The 8,980-nt window shown below is 39.0% G+C and overlaps 1 pseudogene; it reads left to right on the top strand.

The window, feature by feature from the left end:
* The first annotated feature begins 6,791 nt into the window (after positions 1 to 6,791).
* On the top strand, positions 6,792 to 8,172 carry LOC147698042 (uncharacterized; annotated as a pseudogene).
* Positions 8,173 to 8,980: the final 808 nt, after the last annotated feature.

Here is an 8,980-nt window from a genome sequence, read left to right as displayed (position 1 = left end):
AGAGAAGCGCTCTTTTCGATTTCATCCAGCGATGCTGCCGGAATGCTGTTTTTCCTGATATGTAAGATTTCAATAACTCTTAATTCTTTCCACAGGGAGATGCACCTTAGATTGAGAGCCTAGTTTGGGATGTTAGGAAAATTTATGATTATTTGGGAACTATCTGTCTTTTGCTAATTCTTGCTATACAAAACAAATGAAAATGTCTTTCTGTGAGTTTTTCTTACATAAATGAATCTAACTGTCCTGAATTTCAACCTGATATTAAATGTTGTATTTTTGAAATAATGAAATAAATAAAGTAAATAATCTTAGACATGCTGAATTTGCTCTTAATAAAAATTAGATGAATGGAGAATTAAGCTGGTCTTGAGTTTTCCTACGCCTAACTTTTTACTAGCAGATCCATTGATGTCAATGGTGGTGTGTCTAAACAAAAAAATCCGTATTAAAATGAAAACCATGGTAAATGTATTTTAAACTGCAGGTGTAAATAGTATAAATATTTAATTTTAGTTTTAGATACTCCACTATGATTCAGCAGCTCTTCTTTTGAATTTCACCAATCCATGAAGTAGAGTGTAAGTGGTTTTTTGATGATTTGCAGTGTTATGGGCCCCACTGTTTGAGAATATGTTAGAAATTGCACTTCAGGGAAAGGTGACATGGATTTAGAAATTATTTCCTGAGGAGCGATGCATTAGTAATTAGCTTGGTAGCAGAGCATTGGTTGCTATAGAATTAGCTAGGATTATGTATAAAGTACTAAAAAAGAGTTTTGATGTACAAAATTATGACTAACATCTGTTGAGTTCGTATTGCGTTATATGTACTCCTGAAAAGGCTTCCGAGTATTGCGTGAAGCTGGTGCCTCTGTCTGCAGGCAGAGGAAGTGTGACAAGAGAAGTCACACATCGCATAGTCTGTTTCAAAAAAGTAGTATCGTCGTATACTGCAGTGGTATCGTCGTATATCACTGTTTAGGGACACTACGTGTAAAAGGATAACTGTATAGCGAGGACAGTCTATAAAATCTTGGCCTTCAAGTATAGGGATCATTGCGTGTCCTGGTTTAAAACTTATCGCTGAGAGAGTAATAGGGCTTAACCAGAGCTTGTAAGAAGGGTAAAGGCAGAGGCAAGCGCTGCTTTATCGGCGAGTGTAAAATTCTGTGGTAGAGTAGAGGTAAAACGCTGTCTACTGGAAATACAGAATACTTGTATAATTGAGAAAACTATTACTTTGTTTAGCGAAACAGACGAATGAAGTTGTTTTAGTGTAAGTTACTAACTGATTTTGTCAAATATCTTGTAAATACGGCTTCTTGAAGAAAAAAAAAATCCTGTAATGGAGGGGTCAGTCGGCGCTGCACAAGCCGGAGCGCTGGTGACGTCAAAAGTGTTGCGCTGGGATTGGTCCTCGTGACCAAGACAGAGTAGGAGCTGATAGGTTCATCACGAAAAAGCAGCAGTATTATTGGTTAAGCACTAAGAAGACGTATCTTGTTCTAATTGGTGCATTTGTGTAAACCGCGCTGTGATAGGTTGGTGATTCGGAACAGCTACAGGGAAGTACGCGATCTTTTGAAAGACAGGGAATTTATCAAAAATTGATTACTATTACGGAGAAGAAAAGGAGAAACCTTCATGGTTTAAGAAGTTGAAGAGTGTATTTGTAAAGGATAAAGAAATTACCACAGGAGAGGGTAAAATACTTCTGCCACCAAAAACGCCTGCTTCTTATATGTTGTCGAAATATGGTTACCAAACTTGTGTTTGGTTAGAGAACTGGGTAAGGTTACTAAAAATGATGGTGTATTAGCTTTCCCAGAAGGAGGATCACTTGATTTGGCAGTTTTGAGAAATTTGAGAGAGACGATGATGAATCTTGACCCGAGACCTAGACCAACTCAATTTGAAGCTTTAGCTGAATGGGAGGATGAGATGCATGAATTGGAAAGTGAAAGATTGTTGGGACATATCAGACCTCAAGGTAGATTTAGAAATCTTTGGGGAGAGACACATGAGACTAGAATGCGCAGATGGAGAAATGCTAATATGTGTGATGGTATGTATCCAGTCAGATTAGTGAATGATTATGAAGGACGGAAAGGTACAGAAAAGAGAAAGAATGCAGAAACAGGGAATCAGAGCTTTGGTGAAAGTGAAACGGAGGATGCTGCATTGGAGGAAAAATTAAATAGAAGACCACCACCGTATCAACCAGGTTCTTTATGGACTACACCTAATGCTCCAACGGTAGAGGAGGGAATTAATATGACCCAAAAACAATTTTCTAATTTTAATGATGTACCTGAAAGAGTAGAAGTGAGATATAATCCAAGTACCTCAAGAACAGAACCAAGATTTACTGGTACCCCCAAGCAAAGTAATGAGCGAGGAAATGAAGATAGTGCAGAAAGGCAAGTTGAAGAACAAGTCAGTACTTCTGAGTATATAAGATCTACAAATGCATTGACAGAGCAGATACAGGAACTTACGAAAAACATGGAAGCAGTAACAGTTCCAGTAACAATAGGACCTCTAATTCCAGTATTTGAGAATCAAAGAATAAAAGAGCCAAGTTTGACAATTCCTTTACAACAGAGTTTACAGAAATTAAAAGGAAATATCTATCCTGATTTGTCAGAAATTAGACGAACCAACAATGTAAATCCACCTGAATTGACTTTTAATCAGAGTTTACCCTATATATATGCGACCGGAGCAGAATCTGATTCCGCTAAACCTGAAAAGAGCATATAGAGAAAACAGATTTGACACAGACACCTATAGGACCATCAGACCAGGAATTAAGTGATTGGATTAAAACTTTGAAACTAAAAGAGCATGAATCTGAAGTATTGGACGTACCAAAACTAAAAGTAGACATGGAAGAATTAATTATTGGGACAATTCGAACAGATAGATTAAAAACGTACCAAGATGATGAACTTATGTTCATGTGTAAAAGTATAGCTTGGAAAGCGAAATCAGTACATGATCAGCTGGAAAATCTGGCAAATGAATTTGAAATAGAACTTGCAAAGAATAAATCGCTGCAAAAATCCTATAGAGTAGACTTTTCAGAAAAGGACATTGAAAACATGAACACTGCAGGAAGATTAACGCAAATAAAATAATTAATTGTTTTGTTACGAAAATGGGGAGATGTGAATAAATGGAGACTAAGATGGTCAAAGAAGAAAGAAAAGACCAGTGACAAATCAACGTTAGCATTTCTAGTTAGGGAAAAGGAGACAGTTGCAAATGAGTTCCCTATGAGAGAAATACCAGGAGGAGGATATGTACATGTTCCATGGAGTAGACAGGATATATTATCCTTCACGAATGATTTTTCTAGATTGAGAGAAAATCCAGTAGAATGGTATCGACAAGTAGATAGATTTGTGAAAGTTTCAAAAGTATTATGGGTTGATCTGGATGGATTGTTTGACATAGTTGTGCCAGCAGATTTGTGGAAGGAGTGTAAAATCACTGTAGACTGTCCAAAAGAGGGATATCCTCGAGACAAGGTAACAGGTGCTCCGTCACCTGATGTGATGAGAAAATATGAACAAGTAATTGTATTCTTGAAGAATGAAATGCCACCAAAAGCGACAGATTGGGTAAAAATAGACAGAACCACACAGGGACCCAAGGAATCTGTACACTCATTTTATGAAAGACTGTTAGTTTTCAAACAATATAGTGGATATGAGGAGTTGAATGAAAGGGACATGAGTCATTTTATTTATAGATTTGTGTATGGATTAAGACCAGAAATTGAAGACATGATACGACATAATATGATAGGTTGGTAGTCAGGTACTGTAGACGAAGTTTTGAGAAAAGCAAAATATTGCAGTGAAGAGATCGATGCTAAACAAAAGAAGCTGAAGGAAAAGAATATGTGGGCACGAGTGAAGGTAGCAGAACACCAAGTGGCACAAATGGAAAATAAAAATAGTGATGTGAATCAAGGGAAACCGAAAGGAAATTTCCCAAAAACCAAAATTAGTAGGGACTATAGATGAACTTAAAAAGAAGTTTCCTTGTCATAATTGCGGCAGGATAGGGCATTGGAAGAACGAGTGTAAGTATCCACCAAGAGTTAATCCGGAAAATGCATCGTTAAATCCACAGGTACAGAATGAGGTAAATCAACAGCAACCGCGACAACAGCAGATAGTTAATCAGCAAAGTCAGGTGCCACAGCTGCCACTTCCACACAGTGTAAACCAAAAGAGATACAGTGCAGAGACAGGATTCAGCGGAGTCGAGCAGATAAATAGATCACCTAGAGTGAATGTGAGTCCTCAGTATTGGTTGCAAGCAGGGCCGGACTGGGAACGAAAACTGGCCCTGCCAAAGTGCTCGGCCAGCCACCATTGCGGGGTGACCGTGCTCTGTGCCAGGGCCGCTTCTCGGACGATTTTGTTACAGGGCCGATTTTGCAGCTATGCTGCAAAAACGGCCCTGTACAAAATCGGTCTCCAGGGGGCCTAAACCGGCCCCCACCCTTGCGGAGCACCAGGGGATTGCCCGGTGCCCGCAACGGCCAGTCCGGGCCTGGTTGCAAGAAGAAGGTGGGAGTGAGTCGGATGAAAGTTTCTGACGGTGCTTGAGAGAGGAAGAAGAGTGTGTGCTTGGAGCCACTCTTGAGGTAGATCAGTCTGGTCCATTTGTAAGCGGAAAGGTGAATGATGTAGAAATAACTTTCCTAGTGGACACTGGCGCTACCCGTTCTACTGTTATATCAGTGGATGTCCAAAATCTTCCTCTCTCAGGAGACTCCATCCAAGTTGTATGTGTTGCTAATAGACAGATTAAAACATCCTTGACACAACCAGTTGAAGTAGAGATTGGAAATTTCAAAGACATGCATCAATTTGTGGTGTGTGATAGTAGCCCTGTAAATTTGTTAGGACGAGATATTTTGTGTAAGATGAACTGTGCCATATACTGTTCACCAGATGGCATAGAATTGCAAACCCCAGATGAAGATAGTCTATACAAAATGACCATGTTTATGATTGAGGCAGAACAAAATAAATTGTTTCCTGTATTTGATCGGGAAAGGATACCGGATGAATTGAAAGAGGTAGTAACAGAGAGGGTGTGGGATTTCACGGGTGAAGATATTGGACTAATGAGAGATGTATATCCTGTAAAAGTCACTATAAAGGAAGGTGCAAGTTACCCGAAGGTTCCTCAGTACAAAATGACTACAGAAAGAATTGAAGGAATAACCCCAGTGATAGATAAAATGATTGAACAAGGCATACTAAGAGAAATAGAGAGTAGTCCTTGTAATTCGACAATAATGGGATTGAAAAAGCCAAATGGAACCTTTAGAATAGTACAAGATTTGAGAAAGGTTAACAAAATAGTTGAACAGCTAAAAACAAGTTTATGTGAAGCACCAGCTTTAGGGATGTCCGATTACGAGAAGGAATTTGAACTGTATTGTAGTGAACAAGAAGGATGGGCATTGTCAGTACTGATTCAGAGACATGGAAAACTGAGAAAACCTATTGCCTATTTCTCAGCAGTTTTGGACCCAGTTGCAAAAGCATTGCCAGGTTGTCTGAAAGCAGTAGCAGCCACAAGCGTTAGTCTAGAACAAAGTGAAGGAATAGTGATGGGATTTCCTGTAAGAGTGTATGTACCTCACTCTGTGGAGATTCTCCTCACTAGAACGAAAACTCAGTATTTGACCAACAATAGAATGACCAAATATGAAAAGGTAATTCATGGAGCAGAAAATGTAACAATTTCTAAATGCGTGAATGTGAATCCTTCCACATTGTTGCCTGACACAATGGAAACAGAAGTAAAAAATTAAGTTGATCACAAATGCTTAGATGTTCTTGAATATTGTACCAAGCCAAGAGCAGACATTAAAGATGAGCCATTGCCTGAATCTGATTATGTAATGTTTGTGGATGGTTCGTGTCTGAGAACAGATGAGGGTGCCTTGAGCGCAGTGTATGCTGTCTGTACGGTGGCAGATATATTGGAAGCTTCTTGTTTGAAAGGAATTCATTCTGCTCAGTTAGCAGAGTTGATTGCCCTGATTCGAGCATGTGAGTTGGGAAAGGAAATTAAAGTGACCATACCAGTGATAGTCAGTATGGCTTTGGAGTTGTTCATGACTATGGACAGCTGTGGTCCCAAAGAGGTTATATGACTTCTGCAGGAACACCCATACGTAATACTGAGTTTGTGCGAATGTTGCTTGATGCCATCCATCTGCCAGAGAAATTGGCTGTGGTAAAATGTACAGCACACAAAAAGGGGGATGACTATATCACCCGAGGTAACAGGTATGTAGACTCAATTGCTAAATACTGTGCCAAAAATCTTGCATCCATCAATAAGGAAAGAGCGAAAGAACATGTTCCAATTCCTTTGATGCTAACAACTGTAGTTGACACTTGTAAGGAAGTGAGGCAAATGCGGGAAGAAGCTGATGAGAAAGAGAAAAATGTCTGGTTAAAAGCAGGATGAAGACAAAGAGAGGAAGATGAGATCTGGGTTTACAAAGATGAAAGACCAGTAATGCCTGATAGCATGATCTCACATATGGCCCGGATGTACCATGGTCAGGCTCATATTGGAAGAGATGCCTTGCTTCCTTTATTTAGACAGGCGTGGTATAATCCCAAGTTTAAGATGATAGCTGAGAGCCTGTGTCATAGATGCTTGGTTTGTCAGCAATGTAATCCAAACAGAAGAACTATTGTGAGTTTGGGAACCATTGGATGGGAGGGAGGTCCATTTACAAGAATGCAGTTGGACTTCATTGAGTTGCCACCATGTAACAGACTCAGATATCTTTTGGTGATCATCTGTTTGTTCTTTCGATGGGTAGAAGCCTTTCCTACAAGGAGGAATGATGGGCTAACTGTTGCAAAACTACTTTTAAGGGAAATAATACCTAGGTTTGGTTTCGCAGTGACGATTGAAACTGATCGTGGCCCTCATTTCCAAAATGAGCTCATACAAATGGTATGTGAAGCATTGTACATTCGCCAGAGACTGCATTGTGCTTACCGACCTGAGGCTTCAGGAGTGGTAGAGCAAGTTAATGGAACAATAAAAAACAGAATTGCAAAGATGTGCTTAGCAACAGGATTAAAGTGGCCTGATGCCTTGCCACTTGTTTTGATGACCCTAAGAAGCATTCCTGACAGGAAAACTGGATAAAGTCCACATGCAATCTTGATGGGAAGGGTGATGAGACAAGCATATGTACCAGTTAGTAAATTGTTAACAGTTAATGATGACATCATACTGGATTACTGCAAAAACCTGTCTGACGTGGTAACTTCTGTGTTCCATCAGGTGGGAACTGAATCAAACACCAAAGAGAAAAGTCCAGCACATGATCTAGTCCCTGGAGACTGGGTGAGAATAAAGGTACACCATAGAAGAAACTGTTTGGTACCTTGTTGGCAGAGACCAAGACAAGTTGTTTTGGTTAGTACTACTGCAGTCTAATGTGCAGGAGTAAAGAGATGGGTACACGCAAGCCATACTGTTTGTGTGCCTGAACCTGAAAATTTAAACGAAGAAGGTGAAAGCACAACTGATTCGGATTCTGAAGGTGAACCAGAGAAAAGTCCAGATACTGAAGATCGACAGGAACGTCGATATCTGGAAGTATCAGATAATAGTTCAGCGTCTGAAGGAGAGGAAGAAAGTCTTGAAATACCAAATTCTGAAGATCAATCTGAAGATTGAGAATTGGTAGAGACTGATACCAGTAAGAACACTGAGCAAAGAGAAGATAAAACTGGTGAAGAGGAAACTCTTGAAAGACAGACTGGAAGCTCTGAAAGCAGGAACGAAAATCTTGAGACTGGGAAGAAGGAAACAGTTCATGAAGAAGATGAAATTCCGAGTACCAGCTATGGAGATGTTCCTAACAGAGTGAAAGAACTGTCGAAAGAGAAAACTGACCCTGAAAAGGAGAAAGACGCTGTGAAAATCATTATCAACGAAACTGTTGAAGACACTGAAAGTGAGACTGATGAGAGTGCAGATGAAACTCCATTAAGAAAGAGTTCAAGGAAAAGGGCTTGGAGAGTGGAGTATAACACCACGGAGCCTAAGACAAATAAATTTTGCAAAGGAGATAATTGGCCTAAAGGAAATGATGGACTGAGATTTAAACTGGTTAACAAAGAAAGACAACAAGAAGAGCAGGTCAATGAGATAACCAGTCAAAGAGAAGCATTGGGAAAGAAAATAGAAGTTGTGCAAAGGCCAAAGAGAGTAAGAAGACCAAATCAGAAGTACAAATCAGCTGAATGGACATATATTGTCCTACCTCCAATTGAAGAAGTGAACAGCAGTCAAGAAAACTTAAATTGCGCAAAGACAAATGGGAAAAGTGAGTAAAGAACTGTGCTACAAAGAAAAGTGGTAATTGATCAGGAGGGACAAAGTGGAAAGTGAATCTGAAATTCAGAAGGGGAAAAAGAAAAAGAGGCATTGTAAATAGAAAGAAAATTTTGTAAGTGACACTAGGTCGAAGAAAATTTTGTTAGAAAACTAAGATTTTGTAAGTGACACAAGGTCGAAGAAAACTTGTTAGAAGAAAAGAGGCTTATAGGTGACATAAGGTCAAAGAAAAACTTAGGAAAACGTGCTGTGTAAAAAAAAAAAGTTGTCTTACGATCATAAAACGAAATTTTCTATTTTTAGAAAATGGTGCAGGATGTACCTAATATGTACTAGTTTATTAATATTGATATGGATAATTTTAGCTATTATTATACCTTTCCAAAGTAATTTAGTGAAATTGAAACATAATGAGAGTTCATGTGAGAAATATGTGGAATCAAAACTGAATAAACAAAATGTATATAGGCCAGAGTTACATCAAGATAGTTCAATAAGTGATTTTACGAAAAACACATTTTCAAAATTGTTAACCGAGTATGTTAGGACAATGGACCCAGAGACTGCTA

The sequence above is a fragment of the Lissotriton vulgaris genome, chromosome 8 (genome assembly GCF_964263255.1).
Source record: "Lissotriton vulgaris chromosome 8, aLisVul1.2, whole genome shotgun sequence".
In the NCBI taxonomy this organism is placed as follows: domain Eukaryota; kingdom Metazoa; phylum Chordata; class Amphibia; order Caudata; family Salamandridae; genus Lissotriton; species Lissotriton vulgaris.
The sequence above is the reverse complement of the archived record's forward strand: the minus strand, read 5'-3'. Positions and strand labels throughout refer to the sequence as shown.